Source organism: Peromyscus californicus, unplaced genomic scaffold, assembly GCF_007827085.1.
Source record: "Peromyscus californicus insignis strain IS unplaced genomic scaffold, ASM782708v3 Scaffold_6__1_contigs__length_162567912, whole genome shotgun sequence".
Taxonomy (NCBI): Eukaryota; Metazoa; Chordata; class Mammalia; order Rodentia; family Cricetidae; genus Peromyscus; species Peromyscus californicus.
In genome coordinates this window covers 40,692,515-40,708,479 of record NW_026294584.1, presented here as the reverse complement: position 1 = coordinate 40,708,479, position 15,965 = coordinate 40,692,515, and the positions used below count along the sequence as shown (strand labels likewise).

Genomic DNA, 15,965 nt, shown 5'->3' with positions numbered 1-15,965 from the left:
GAGAGAGAGAGAGAGAGAGAGAGAGAGAGAGAGAGAGAGAGAGAGAGAGAGAGAGAGAGAGGGAGAGAGAGAGAGAGAGAGAGAGAGAGAGAGAGAGAGAGAGAGAGAGAGAGAGAGAGAGAGAGAGAGAGAGCACTTTAATGAACATGGGAACTGTGCAAGTCTTTGGAAACCTTGAAGCCTCTTCTCCAGAAACACTAACTCCTCCAGCAAGACTGCACCACCTAAACCACGCCAAACAGTGCTGCCAACTGGAGAAAAGTGCTGAAATGCTTGAGACTATGGGGGGCATTTCCCACCCCAAACCACCAGTTATTTTCTGACATCTCACCACTTTTATTACTTTTATGTTTTTTTTATACACTTGCTTACCACCTGCATAGTTATTACTCAATATTATCTTTAAATTTATTTACTTGAATTTGTAATACAAATCTATTTTACCATAAACTTTATATTAGTGCTAGGACTGGGAAACCAGTGTTCTTTGATGCAAACACAACACGAATCCAGAAATAAAAGTGACGTGGTGAGCATGATGTGATTACAGTTTGACTGAGATATCTTGTCTGGAGGAAGCTGGAGCCAGAGCCAAGTGTTCTGGAGGAGTTTGGCATATATTAGAGAAGTCTGAAGACATACAGATGCTAAACTGAACTTTGGGCTGAGGATATTATAGTAGTTGATAAAAATTTCACAGAATAGCACCCTGTCTTTACATTAGGTGTATCAGTTTCAAGAAAGGAAAAGAAATAGCTTCCCCCTGCCTCAGGATTCCCTCAGTGACTTCAGTTTCTACTCGGGGGGGTCAGTTGAGTGATGTTGGGGATTCTGTGATAGTACCACAGAGTGAGCCAGACTTAACTTACAGTATCATCAGTGCCTCACTGAGAATGTAACTCTAGTAGTGTTCATGAAGTTATGATATTTGTGTGAGTGAGGTTTGTTTATACTGTAGTGTCTTGTGGGATTAACTAGGCAGAAAATAGGTTTAAATGATAGCATTTAAATTAAGATAAAGAGCTTTAGTATATCAATTCTGAAGTATTTTAACTCATTAGTGATTTCTTTGGGCAGGTAACTCAACATTGAAAAGATTAGTTTTGCTTATATCTGAAGCATAATCAGTTTGATCCTCTAGATTGAAAGAATTGATTTCCTAACAATACAATAATAATCTGTCAATGTGGTCACACCTCTAGCTGTCAGTGACTTTAATCAAAGTCAAACTGATTGTATATAGAGATAGGAAAGAACCCTGTAAATGTGACACCATCAGTCTTCCTGTCATTTCAGGAAAATCTCCTTATCCAAAACCGGCTCGATGAGTTTAAACAAGCAAGCAAAGCAAATGGGAGATGTGATTTGGAAGTTTCAGATATAATGTGGCTTGCATTGTAGAAGGCTTTTTATGAGAATTTCATAAATGATTTATTAGATTAGAGCAAGCAGAAAATATATTTGAAAGACTGAAAGTCAAAAGAGTTGACATCCTCGATGAGCAGCAGATGTCCAGGAGACAACCCGCAAATATATAGAAAATACCAGCATGGCCAGTAGTTGAGGCTGCCTTTTAAATGGCCACGGGAGGGTGTTGCTCAGGTGGTCCAGTGCTTGCGTGCAAGCATGAGGGCCTGAGTTCAAATCTCTAGCACTCATGTAAAATCTAGGCATGGTGGCCCACATTAGCACTCCCAATCCTTGGGAGACTGAGGCAGGAGTATCCCTGGATCGCTGGGTTGCTGATCTTTTCAGTGAGCTCCAGGTTAAATGAGGAAACCTGCCTCAAAAATAAGGAAGATTTGGGGCAGGTCCATTGGGCAGGAGTAGGTAAACACAGAAAGATTCTGTGTTTTTGTGTTATAATTTAAATTGAAGTAAAGGTAGATGGAGAACAATTGAGGAAGAAAGCTGACCTTCACACGCACATGTCCCACCACACACGTGTACTCACACAGACATGTACTTACACACACACACACACACACACACACACACACACACACACACACTAAAAGAAACAAAACAAAACTGCAGTGTGCTTTTTGAATATTGTCTTTGTTCCTCTAATTGGTTTAAAATAATAATAATAATAATAATAATAATAATAATAATAATAAATTAAATAAAGCTGAGCAGAAGTGCTATTAGAAAAGAAAATAAATTTCAAGGAAACATTTAACTTTTGGTAGTTTATCCGAACAAACACTGACAGATTTAATTCCAACATAAAATTGTAAGTAGTTTTAAATAATATGGAGAACGGCATATCCTCTTCACAAATAGACTGAAAACAGTTTAGTACCCAGGTGCTCAGGCATAGGGAATAATTTCAGGAGTGTTGTTGAAGGACAGGGAATCTCGGGCTATTCTGGAAATGAGGGAAAGGCTGCTCCTTGCTGGTGGGGGAAGGGACTTCCCTCAGGAGCCATCCAAGGTAGGTGGGGGTATCCTTCACAGCACCAATCAGGGGGAGAGGAAGCCCGGAGTGGGCGGGGCCCCAGCACTGTGACTTGATGGGCGCTGTTCTAGTAAAGTTTGTAGTTTCTGTTCTTTCCAATCTGTCTATGGCTGGTGCTTCTTTTCCCCATGAATCTGTAACTTTGTGTCCGGGACCCTCAGGATCTCCACTTTCATTCTCTCTGCAGTGGCACCAGCTGTTTTGGTGTTCTTGTCTCAGATCTGTAAGTGTCAGTATCTGTCAGGGACCCTCTCCTGCTGACTTCTGCTTTCATGTCCCTGCCTCAGATCTCTAGCTGTCACCGTCTCAGTGGCCCCCTACTCTCCAACTGTCACTTTACTTTCCTGTCTGGAAGCTCTTCTTTCCAGGACATTTGATTTTTTGTCCAGGAGTGGACTTGGTGGCACCCCTAGCCGATCGCCTCTCACCCAAGACCCCTGGAACACGCAACGTGTTTATCAGCATGGATGTACCTTAACTATAGATGATGATTGGATTTGGGCCTATTATTCGATTCTGAGATATTTCTGAGGGAGTCTTATTAGTTGGATCAGATGCAAACAGGAGCCGCATGAGGCTTGAAGGTCTTCCTAGTGTCTTGCCAGTATTGACAAGCGTATGTTCAAACCTCGCTGATATGTGGGACTACATGAGAGATTTAAGGGAAAACCTGTTACTCTTTGAATGGTGCAATCAAATGCACGCTTTAAACCTGTAACAGAAAGATAATGACGGGAATGACTGGAGAACGACACTTCTGAGCTCGCTTGCTTTGCTTGTCCTTCCCTTGTTTCGTTCTCTTTAATTTTCAGATCAGAGCCAAAGCTATAATTAGTCCTAGCAAGCAGTGTGGTTGATCGCTAAGAATTGGTTACCTGTTACAATTTTAAGAGGATTCTGTAAAACTAATTCTTTTTTTTTGTTTGTTGTTTTTTTTTGTTTGTTTGTTTGTTTGTTTTTTTGTTTTTGTTTTTGCCCAGCGACTTGTGTCGTGAAAAACTAATTCTTTAAGGAACAAATAAATGTTTCATGAAGGTAGAAACCTGTAAAGGCTCTGAACATACTTTCCTAAAATTCCAGATGCTACTGCAAATGAAAAGGTTACGTGATAGCTCCTGTTATACTAACTTCTGAACTGGGGCATCTTTGACTCTCAAATTCCATGTTATTGCAGATACTTTGGTGGTAGCCATGGGTATGGGTTTAAATCAAGGAGACACTTGATACCATGTTTCAGGATAGGGTTTCACAAGTGTCTTTATGAAATCCATGAGAAAGCTACTTTAAAATCTGTGACTACAAGAAAATTATCTTGGCCTTGAACTTTCTAAGAATGCAAAAAAATGTCCTCCTCCTTTATTAAGATGTTAATCCTTACCGTATTACCCCATGGTAGCTGATAAGAATTCACTAGTGATAAAACATTGCTAGGAGTCAAAAGTTAATAGTAAAATTAATGAAAAAAGTTATTAATATAAAGTAAAGCAGAGTGGTGGGAAGAATCAAAAGATCCTTCCCTTAGGGATAAAATGTTTTCTTATTGAAAGATTAACAGTTTTCAAGAAATAGGGCATGAAATGACATTAGAAACCCTTATACTTTTACTGCGTATATTAAGGAAAATATCCCTTCCAGTAATAGGTGGTCAGTGAAATATTTATCTTTTAAAAATAATGATAATTAAGTAGAAATGACTTCCCATTTTTATAAATAAAAATAACCATGGTACCTATCATTTCAGTCATTCATTGTATCAATTTTATATTCAAATAGTTTTGAGAACATCATGAAACAATGATGGTCCTGACAAGAAGAGAGCTAAGGATTTTCAGCTGTCTCTGCTATGAGAAGAAACAGAAGGAATCTTCTAGAAGAGTAGATTCTAAGTCATACAAAAGCTTCTGATTTCAAATAGGCAAGACGGCATTTTTTTTTAATTGTATGATGACATGTGTTCTGTAGAAATGATTCTTGACTTTCTGAATTTGATGTTTCTCCCAGGTAGCCAGTCATATGTAGTAGGTCACACGCTACTGATGCTGGGCAGCAGCTCCGGGCTGCAGCTAGGAACTAGCCACGTAATCCTGAGGAAGCCACAAGCACTTCGCATATTTTGTGCCACTAGGTTATGATATCTAGCCTGATTAGTGTATGAAGTGCATTTTTACTTCACTATATTTTCAACTTCCAGTGGGCTTTTCAGGAAATAATCTAATGGCTAAGTAGAGAATCATCCAAGCTAAGGATCCCAGTTTCTGCACCATTTAGTTGACAGACTAGTTGAATAAAATAAATGTCAGTAATGTTATATAGAATGTTATTAATGAAGAAGGAAAGGATAGGTGTTGGTTGGGTGTTTTTCACACTGAGAACTGATCCCAAGACTCCTTAGAAAACAAAGAATAAAGGTCACTGTATCCATCTGGGTTCTTCAGAGAGATGGAACAAATAGGATATATTAGTATATTTATATTGCTTCATATATACAGTATTATTGGGAATTGGCTTTTGTGAATATGAAGATGAGAAGGCCTAACACATACAGACTGAAAGTCAGAAAAGTACAAGAACGTAAGCTGACAGTTCTGATCTGGATCCAAAGACAGGAGAATACTGATGATGTGCTCAAGATATTCAGAGAAAGAATTCTCTGTTTTCCATTCAGTCATTAAGAGAATGATGCCTATCAGCACTGGGAGAGTAACCTGTTCTACTCAGTCCCCCCATTCAAATGTTATTTACTCAGAAGTTCCTTCACAGATACACCCAGAATAATGTTAGCCAAATTTCGTCACTGTGTGGTTGGCTTCAACTGACACATAAAATTGATTTTCACAGTCATGTCTCACTGTTCATTGGAAACCATAATCAAGATTTCTTATCGAACGTAAGTAAGATACTGGAACTCTCCTTCGAAGGAAGAATGGGGGGGGCAGCAGAGAGGGATGGCTGAAGTGATACACAGAACAGGAGTACATTACAAATACTATGCTTTGTGTCATCAAGTCACCACAGTGCACCTTATTTTATGGAGGAGATGCTTGGCAAGGTGGGGGGCAGGGTGAGGAGGAGTGGCTCAACACAGACTCCAGAGAGGCTCATGTGTACATGTGGACAGATGTAGGACAGCATGAACAGCTGGATGGTGATGGAAAGGGAGGCACTAGAGAAAGCTAAGGTGTTCCAAAAATTACTGAGCTGAACATGGCCTGTGATGAAATTGTAACTGGTTTACCATATGCTCTTATAGAAGACAGTATCAAGCAACACTGTCAAAAGCCGATGGTATCCATGGCAACTGCGAGGCAAATCAGCTAGGTTGGTTTGGTAGGTAAATGGTATTTATTCATTCATGGATGAAATACTTCTTGAGCACTTTCTGTGATGCTGATAGAAGTTTCTGACCCAGAGATACAACAGCAATTTTTTTTCCTCTAAGGTTTATAATTTAGTGATTAAAAATAGCCAAGCAGCAGCTAAACACAGAAATCTAAGTATGTAGATTTTAATAATGTAAAGCATTAAGCTGAGCAAAGCAGCAAAAGTAAAGAACGCAGGATAAAGTATTAGGGAAAAAAACAATCATTAGGGAAGGTAATCAGATGCTGCATACCAATTTATGAAAAGGCAACCACACATGTGTAAGTGCCCCCAAGAAATGGGAATTTGATGTCTTTGAAGAGGAAAGTGGGTCCATGTGGTTCAAATGGTGTGAACAAAAGAAGTAGTTGAAGGGGTAGGTAACAGCCAGATGATGTGTAGTCTGGCTGAAGAAGAGCTAAGGTTCTCTCAAGAGCTGATAGATACCTAGTTTTCATCATCAAAGACATGATGTAATCTTCTTTAAAAGTTCAAAAAATGTTTAGTAGAGATAGGAAGAAGAGTAAATAGTTATTAGGTGACTACAGTTGCCTGAGAGGTGGAATAGCTTGGACTACGGATAGCACTGGAGGTAATAGGAAGTGTTGGGTTTAGGGTTATTTGAAGGTAAACCTGGGAAGATTTACTGATGGTTTGGACAAGGTTGGGAGAAAGGGGATAATAACAGACCAACTGCTACATTAGTTATTTTTGTGTTGTTGGGACTTCAATACCAGACAGGAACAACTTAAGGGCTGAAGGATTCATTTTATCCCAGTGTTCCAGAGGGTTTCAATCCATCATAATGGGGAAAGTATGGCTGAACAACTCAGTTTATAGTGGAGGGAGTGTTTGGATGTTCTTATCACAGTGGAACAGGAACCATCATGAGGCAGGAAAAGGGCAGGGATCACATACCTCCAAGTACCTACTCAAACTGACCTACTTCTTCCAGTTAGGGGTGCCTCCTAAGGGTTTCATAACCTCCCTAAACATCACCATTTTGTTTGCTAGGAATCAAACATTCCAAACATGCACTTGTTGGGGATATTTCCGATTCAAACCATAACATCTGCTACAAAGACTACAATTAGGTATTTGGTTTGAAAAACAGCAATCGATGGTACTAGTAGCTGAGGCAAGAATAATCAGAATTCTCAAATGTTTTGAAGATAGAAATGGAGAGCTGTCTTTTGATTGTGAAATGGGCACTTACAGGATCTTAAGGATTTTGAGCTTAGAATAGAATATTAAACATATAGACTATAGATTATCTAAATGATTTGAAAACGATTAGCATATTGGTCATTGTCAATGTGGAACTCAACAAGATTATTTATGGAGAAATAAACAGAAACAAGAAAAACAGCCAAAGGATTGAGCTCTGGAGAATGTAAAACAAATGAAACAAGAAGGAGCCAGCAACAGAAAATGAGAAAAAAAAAGAGCCAAAGAATTAAGAGGAAAATCAGTAGAATGCCTTTCACTGGATGCCAAGTGAAGCACTTAATTTGAGAAAAAAAGCTATTGTTCATTAGCTTAGCACTTTTGAGAAGTTGAGTAATTTAGAGACAGATGTAACAAGATGGAGGATCTTAATGGCCTCGATTTTAGCAGTTCCTCTGAAGTGGTGGTGACAGAAGCCTGATTAGACTCAATTAAAGAATGAACAGGAGAGAGTAGAGACACTATGTCCCAAGAAAAGAGTGGCGAAATGGGGTAAAGGCCGAAGATGGGGACAAGTAAGATGAAGGAGGCTCACATGTTGGATTTTTCAAGATGAGAGATGTTTTGAATGCTAAAGGAATTGATACAGTTGAGAGGAGTTCTAAAAAGGAGCTAAGAAGGAATGAATGCAATGCACTTTGGATGGTTGACTTAGATGGGCCTCAGAGACTTCCTCCATCATTTATCAGTAGGAAAGGCAAAGTGGGCTCATCAGGTGCAACTATGTTAGACAATTTGATGATGGGGGGATGATGTTTTCTTCTATTGGATTTTAGGGGCTTTTGAAAATTGTAAAATAGAAGTCAAAGTCATTAGCTCCAAGTGAGGAGCAGAATGAGGAGGGGATATCAAGGATTTGGGGTGAGAAGCAATGTGTAAAATAAATTTTCTGGAGGGATAGAGATGAACTTACTGTGGGAATATAAAAGGATAATTAAGATACCTGAGGCAATTGACTTACGAAGAGAGAATTTCATTTGTTTTTGTTGTTCTGGAGAGTCTGGTCTCATATGAGACTGCCCCATCGCTCTGAGCCTCTGTTGAGAACAGCAGACTATAGAGGGACCATGTGGCACAGTTAATGCCTCACAGTGTGAGCCAGGAAACACAGAGATGGGAAGAGACCAGGTTTCCATGAATCCCTTTGAGCACACTGCCTAAGCAATTTAAAGGACATCTCACTGGATTCCAACTTCTAAAAGTCTCAGCACCACCTAGTAGCACCATGTTAGGGCCAACCTCATAATTCATAATTCATGGACTTTCAGGGTAATAACTATAATATAGAAGTGGTCATAATTTTATAAAAATGAAAGATAACAATGAACTCAGTCAGATGTTTTTGTCTTTTGAGATAGGCTGACTGGGAACATGGCATACATTTTCTTCCTGTCAAGTAAATGTTTTTTTTCAATACCAGGTAGGCAATTGGAAGTTAGATTTTAACAGAATTTGAATTGTGGACGTAAACATGCTAGGAAAAAGGAGAACACAACCATTGGAATCACTGAACATTGCATATGGAACAGTGACCAAGAGAGAATGGACTTGTCACTAAACCTTACATGAAATGCAAGGGAGTGATTGGGAAGACAGCAGATACTGTAACTGTAAAAGACTTCTTAAAGATAGAACCATGTTTGATAGGGCCACTTTGATCTGTAAATTATGTCTAGTTATGACAGCTCACAGCTTAGCGTTAGCGGAACTACAACAATATAATCATAACCATCAATTAGCTTAAGATTTTTTTTTTTGTCATTAGTACTTCCAACATACAAAGACAGACATCATCTGGAACAAAGAAAAGCACAGCCTGTGTCTCTAGGGAATTGACATTCTACCAGAGGCTTGCTAGGAAAGATAATTAGATGTAGAAAAAGATCCACAATTGTTTTCTTGAGTAGAGCCTGTTGAAGTGAGAAAGCAACAGGCACATCAAGTTGTTTCTCCACTCTCGTAGAGTAGAATGTAAATATTTATGGAATACAGACCTCTTTTAATCAGTAGCACAGTTGGAGCACTACAAAAATAGTGTTCTCTATCAGATACTTCAAATTAGAGAGAAATATCAGGCAAAATTACGCAGCAAAATTCAAACATATAAAGTATGAGTAGGAATTCCCAGGAAATCACAAAGATGGTTTCTCATCGATGCAAAATAAGCAATGGTCTTTTCTTCCTCTTCCTTCATCCTTCCTAATTAATAGTTAAGTGGGAAGGCTATAAATAGTATATTGTTAACTCATTAGTTTCTTCCCCCTTTATCTTATCACTTTATAAATTATTAACAATAATTATATTGCTATGTTGGTTAGTATTAATTACCAACTTGTCAGGATCTAGAATTATCCAGGAGACAAGCCTCTGGGCACATCTGTGAAGATTTATCTAGGTTAGGTTAGTCTCTTGGCAAGCCTGAGGGAGTTTGTCTTGATTATATTGATTGTTATAGGCAAGACCATTCCCTGGACAGTGGATCCTGGACAGCATACAATGGAGGAAGATAGCTGAGCACTAACATGCATTCATTGCGCTTAGTCCCTGATTGTGGATGCAATGTGGCCAGTAGCTTCAAGTCCCTAATACCTTGACCTGTGAGCCAGAATAAATCCTGTCTTTCATACATTGCTTTTGTTAAGATGTCTTACTGCAGCAACAGAGAAAAATTACTAAGACAATTGCTCTTATAAAAGTAGCACTCACTAATCTTACAAATATACTAATGGAGCCACGATACTTACAGCTGGACCACTAGTCTGTTGACAACTGACTGTTTCTGGGAGAGGGAGCAGTGAGGCATCCAGTCTTGTGCCATGTGGGAGTAAGTGCATTTTTTTATTTTATAATTTAATTTAATTTTACGTATCAGCCATGGATTCCCTTGTCCCCCCCCCTGCCCACCTTCCCCCCAGTCCACCCCCCCATTCCCATCTCCTCCAGGGCAAAGACTCCCCTGGGGATTGAGTTCAACCTGGTAGATTCACTCCAGGCAGGTCCAGTCCCCTCCTCCCAGGCTGAGCTAAGTGTTTGCAGCACCACACATACCCATGCACATCTATTCACAGCTCAGACACAGACACAGTCACAGACACAGACACACATACCATATAATATTATATTATATTATATTATATTATATTATATTATATTATATTATACTATACTATACTATACTATACTATACTATACTATACTATATTATATTATATTATATTATATTATATTATATTATATTATATTATATTTTATTACTGGTCATTCAAACCAACAACCAGGGTTCCATAAGGTTCTCACCCATTTCAAAGTTTTTAGCTTCACCGAGTGTTCTGAGTGCTGACAACATAGCATAAAACAAATAAAATGCTTTAGAAAACAGATATACAAACAATAGAGTAAAATCCAAGACAAGATAGTAACTCACCCCTAAATTCCACCTCCACAAATAATCATTATGAGTTTGGTGGTTCTTATTTCTGAAATTCCTCCGTTCTTGCTTACACTGGTAAAAGAACAGGTAGCAGTATTGTTGACTATGTTATTTAGGTTCCTGCTTTAAGTTGGATGCTAGTCACCATAACTAAATACTCATGGTACTCATCTCATAAAGAGATAAAATTATTTCTTCTTGGAGTTTTCGAGCTTACATTCCATGATCTAGAGGAACCATTTCTTGTAGCCATCTGGTGGGGTTTCTAGATAGCAGTGGCAGAGAGTGTGTGGTAGAACAACATGCTCACCTCATGGCCAGGAAGCAAAAGAGAAAAAGGGAGAAACCATGGGCCTGCAGCAATCTACATGAAAGCTGCACCCCCAAAGAGCTAAAGGTCACTAATCAGTCCCCAATCCCTGAAGGTTTACTGCATCCCAGCTGTGCCACTTTGGAGCCTAAGTTTTAACCACACAGACCGTTGAGGGACAACCCATGGCGTTAGGGCAAAAGCTTAAGCAAAGCATCTTCCTAAAGGCAACCAGACTCTGATCCTTATGCTTGTGTGGCAAGCCCTTTATCTGCTCTACAGTGTCTCTAATTCCCTAGTATATTTTTATTGTACTCAATGTTTTTCAAATGTTTCTCTATTGAGTAATTTATTCTTCAACCTTGTATAGCCATTTCTTTCATCTTGCTAATTTATTTTGCTAATGGTATCCGTTTTGCTCGCACTTTGTGTTCTTTGCTGTTTTTTTTTTTATTCTTCTCACATATGTTACACTCTAAGCACAGTTTCCACTCCCTCCTCTCTTCCAGTCTCTCCCTCACTTCCCCCTTTCTCCCAGGACCACTCCCCTCTTCCATCTCCTCTCATAAAAGAGCAGGCTTCCCAGGGACATCAATCAAACATGGCACAATATGCTACAATAATACCAGGTACTTACCACAGTATTAAGGCTGGATGAGGTGACCTAGTAGGAGGAAAAGGATCCCACACGCAGGCAAAAGAGTCAGAGACAGCCTCTCCTCCCACTGTTAGCAATCCCACAAGAACACCAAGCTACTCTAACCATGTAGGATAGACCCTTGCAGCCTCTCTTATCTCTAAGAACCCTCCTGAGTCCCAGTCATTTGATTCTGTGGGTCATGTTCTCGTGGTGTCCTGGCCCCTGACCCTGTCTGCTTTCTCAGATCCTTCCTGCCCTCCTCAGCAGGACTCACTGAGATCTGCCTAATGTTTGGCTGTGGGACTCTGTATCTGCTCCCTACAAAAAGCAAACTACAGCAGATTGCCGGGGCCGCGCGACCAGAACGCTGTGATGAAGCCAGGTTTCAGCCCCCGTGGGGGCGGCTTTGGTGGCAGAGGAGGCTTTGGTGACAGAGGCAGTAGAGGAGGAGGACGAGGCGGACAAGGAGGCTTTGGCGGGGGACGAGGAGGCTTTGGTGGAGGTGGAGGTAGAGGTCGAGGTCGAGGTGGAGGCTTCAGGGGATGAGGAGGTGGAGGAGGAGGAGGTGGACGAGGTGGAGGCTTCCAGTCTGGGGGCGGCCGGGGTCGAGGTGGTAGCCGGGGAGGCAAAAGAGGCAACCAGTCAGGGAAGAATGTCATGGTGGAACCGCATGGGCATGAAGGCATCTTTATCTGTCGCAGAAAGGAGGATGCCCTTGTCACAAAGAATCTGGTCCCTGGAGAATCCGTATATGGGGAGAAGAGAGTCTCTATTTCAGAGGGAGATGACAAAATTGAGTACCGAGCCTGGAACCCCTTCCGTTCCAAGCTGGCAGCAGCAATCCTGGGAGGCGTAGACCAGATCCACATCAAGCCAGGGGCAAAGGTGCTCTACCTTGGGGCAGCCTCAGGCACCACTGTCTCTCATGTCTCTGATATTGTTGGCCCGGATGGTCTGGTCTATGCAGTTGAATTCTCCCACCGTTCTGGCCGTGACCTCATCAACTTGGCCAAGAAGAGGACCAACATTATTCCTGTGATTGAAGATGCTCGGCATCCACACAAATACCGCATGCATATCGCAATGGTGGATGTGATCTTTGCTGATGTGGCGCAACCAGACCAAACCCGGATTGTGGCCCTGAATGCCCACACCTTCCTGCGGAATGGATGACACTTTGTGATTTCCATTAAGGCCAACTGCATCGATTCCACGGCCTCAGCAGAAGCTGGATTTGCATCCCAAGTGAAGAAGATGCAGCAAGAGAACATGAAGCCCCAGGAGCAGTTGACACTAGAGCCCTCCGAACGGGACCACGCTGTGGTTGTAGATGTGTACAGGCCACCTCCCAAGGCGAAGAACTGAAACTCAGAGCTGTCCGGATTGGAAGAAATGTGTGTTGCTACTGTTGCATGTGTAGTTTTTTTCTATTAAAAGACTCAACTGTCAAAAAAAAAAAAAAAAAAAAAAAGCAAACTACAGATTCAACACAATCCCCATCAAAATTCCAACACAGTTATTTACAGACCTGGAAAGAGCAATACTCAACTTCATATGTTGTGTTTCTCTTATTTAATTACTTAATTATCTCTTGCTTATTTTTGATTTAATTCTTATCCATATAACTTATTTTATTAGTATAGAACATTCATAGTGAAATTTCTCAACATCTTTCTTAGTAGAGTCCTCAGTCCTAGATGTGGTGGCCCAATGCTTGAAATTCTAGCACTTGGGAGGTGGAGGCAGGAGGATCAAGAGTTCAAGATCAACCAAATAGCAAATAGCAAATATCAAGTTTGAGGGCAGCTTGAACTACATGAAGCCCTAAAAAGGAAGATGAAAAGAGAAAAGAGCCACTAGAAAAATTCTTACTCACATCTAATCATAATTAAATTGTTGATTAGACTAGCTAGTTTAACACATTATAGGATCATGTATATCATTATTAACTATTAAAAGGATTTCCTGAGAATGGTTATAGTTGAATTCTGTCAATTTTTTTTTCCCAAGTTGTCTTTCATTTCTCTATCCTTGTCTGTATCCCATGCTGAACCATGCTGGCTCAAGCTGAATTGCTCATTTTAAAGATCAAAAGCAGATATAATGGTGGAAAATTTTCAATCTGTCAACCATTGTTCGAAGTGTAGACTCTCACATATTACTTCTGTATCAACTCAATTTTTGTAGTTTAGTTATTTTTTCTCTATTTGACAGGACACAGTTACCCATAATGTAGAGTGCTCCAGACATCACGGTATACTTCCAATGCACAAATTACAAAATTTCTTGGCACAAAACGTCCTCTCTTTCTTCTGCTGTTGTGGAAGCCGTTTTAGACTCCCTTCCTGTGGGCGGAAGGGGGTAATTTTCCATCTGGATGCCACCTGTAAGAGTTCACACCTTTCTCAGAAGGAATTGTATATATCATAGCAAATCAGTTCATGTTCTTTTAAGCAATCCTTAACACCATTCTCTAGGACTTAAGTATAAAGAGCCTTTATAAGCTGTTTTCATAAGATGTTGCTGTTTATAGATCATTTATGTTTATACATGGTTAACAGAAGCGAAGGTCAGCCATGACTTATATATTGCCTATGCAAAAATACTCATGCCGTGTCTTCGTAAGAGTCACTTTATGGAATGCGTGTGGTGACTCATGTGGTTTGGAGTTCAGATTTGGTTATGGATGATAGCTTCTCAGTCAACTCACTTCAACTTAAATGGATGACTAAAAAACATAAGGTGTTTCTGGCAGAGCAATGAAAGAGCCACTCGTCAGAATATTTCTCCAACAGCATTTGAAGGCCATCTGTGACACACAAGGGAAGTGTTATAGTGCAGGCAATAGACCCTAACTCCAGCCCCCTACATGTTCTGGAGACTTGATTCATCGTGTGAGCATTACCGTTCTCCTGTATACTCATCAAAGAGAAACAAACTTTATAAAGACATTTATAACAGCTGCAGGGGTCTACGTCTAGATCTGCACCACTTGAGTTATGCTTTCTGTAGTTTGTTTTGATTATTTCTTTTTATCTTTGAGATTCAAATATATAATCCCCCTTTCCTGTCCTCCCTCCAAGCTCTCCTTGCTTCTTTCAAAATTCATGGCCTCTTTTTTCATTATTTGTTGTTATATGCCTCCCTCCCCCCTCTTTGTCTCTTTGTGTGTATATGTATATATGCATGTATGCATGAATTCATATATATGTATGTATGCATGTATTCATAACTATATATAGATATGTATTCCTAAATACAACTTGCTCAGTCTGTCTGTTACTTGTATCTATGTTTTTAGGGCTGACCATTTGGTATTAGACAATCAACTGGTGTGTTCTTCCCTGGGGAAGACTATTTCTCCCCCTTTCAGCATTATTTATTTGCCCATAGCTCTTTGTGTAGGATTTATGCCTCATAGACTTTCTTCCATCCACTTAGCCACGTTTATTGTTGTTGTCCTTGTTCTCCTCATGTTTAGGCAGCTGTCTTGGTGAGGCTTTATGGATATATCTTCTGAAACTACTAGGAGACATAACCTTGAAGCAAATCCCCTGATCCTCTGGCTCTTACAATCTCTCTGCACTCTCTTCCACAGTGTTTTCTGAGCCTTTCTGTGCAGGAGTTGTTTTGAAGATGCATTTATTCATTGGGACTGGGATCCATAGGTGCATTTTGATTGATGGTAGTGTTCTTTGATGGTCTCTGTGTGTCACAAAGAGAAGTTTCCTTGATGAGGGGTGAAGGCTACGCCTATAAATGGGTATAAGGACAACTATTTAGAATGTAGGCAGGGATTATGCTTCTTTAGTAAAATGGTGGTTATAGGTTTTCCCTAAGATCCATGACTTCACTAGTCCTGAGTATTTGACTATGTTTCTAGTGCCAGGCATGTTTTACCTCTTGTTGAGTGGGTCTTAAGTTCAATTAGAGAGCTATTGTTTCCCACTAAGTTATGTGTACTACTGTTGAACCCATAGGTTCATTGTGCCATTCTGTCTATTGTAGTTCAGAGGTGTCATAACTGGGTATGACTATTGGTTGTTTGGATTCTTGCACAGCACTACAAAAGGCAGTCCTCAGGATGGAGGCATTCAGGTTGGTTCCCTCAGGGACCTTCAGGCTCTGTATCTGAAGTGCATGCTGTCTTCATCAATACGAATGTATCTTCCACCTCTGGGGGGTAGCCAAGAGCAATAGCCTTAGTCCAATTGTTTTGAGAGTCTCTTTGACAATCTTGACTAATAACTCAAAAGAAAGATTTTCATGTCTGGTGTTGAGATTTTTATTGGGTGGTCTTTGGCTTTTGGAGGGAGCATTGTCAGCCTAGATGACAAGAGAAAATTTCGTTTTAACTATGTTCATGTATTTATACATAGACTTGTAAGCTTTATAGGTGTTTTTATATCTTTTTTGATTTGGTCTTTCTGGACAGAGATCTTGTTGTTGTTTTAGTTAGGGTGGCTTCAGAAACAATGTGATTGTATGTATATCTTATAAAAGGATTTACTAAGAAGTATCTTACAGGATAGCAGGC

The 15,965-nt window shown here is 40.1% G+C and overlaps 1 protein-coding gene and 1 pseudogene across 1 annotated transcript in view; both read left to right on the top strand.

Moving 5' to 3' along the window:
• Positions 1-15,965, top strand: part of Grm8 (glutamate metabotropic receptor 8) — a 797,537-nt gene that overhangs the window by 259,821 nt on the left and 521,751 nt on the right. The window lies entirely within an intron of this gene.
• On the top strand, positions 11,801-12,793 carry LOC128099128 (rRNA 2'-O-methyltransferase fibrillarin-like; annotated as a pseudogene).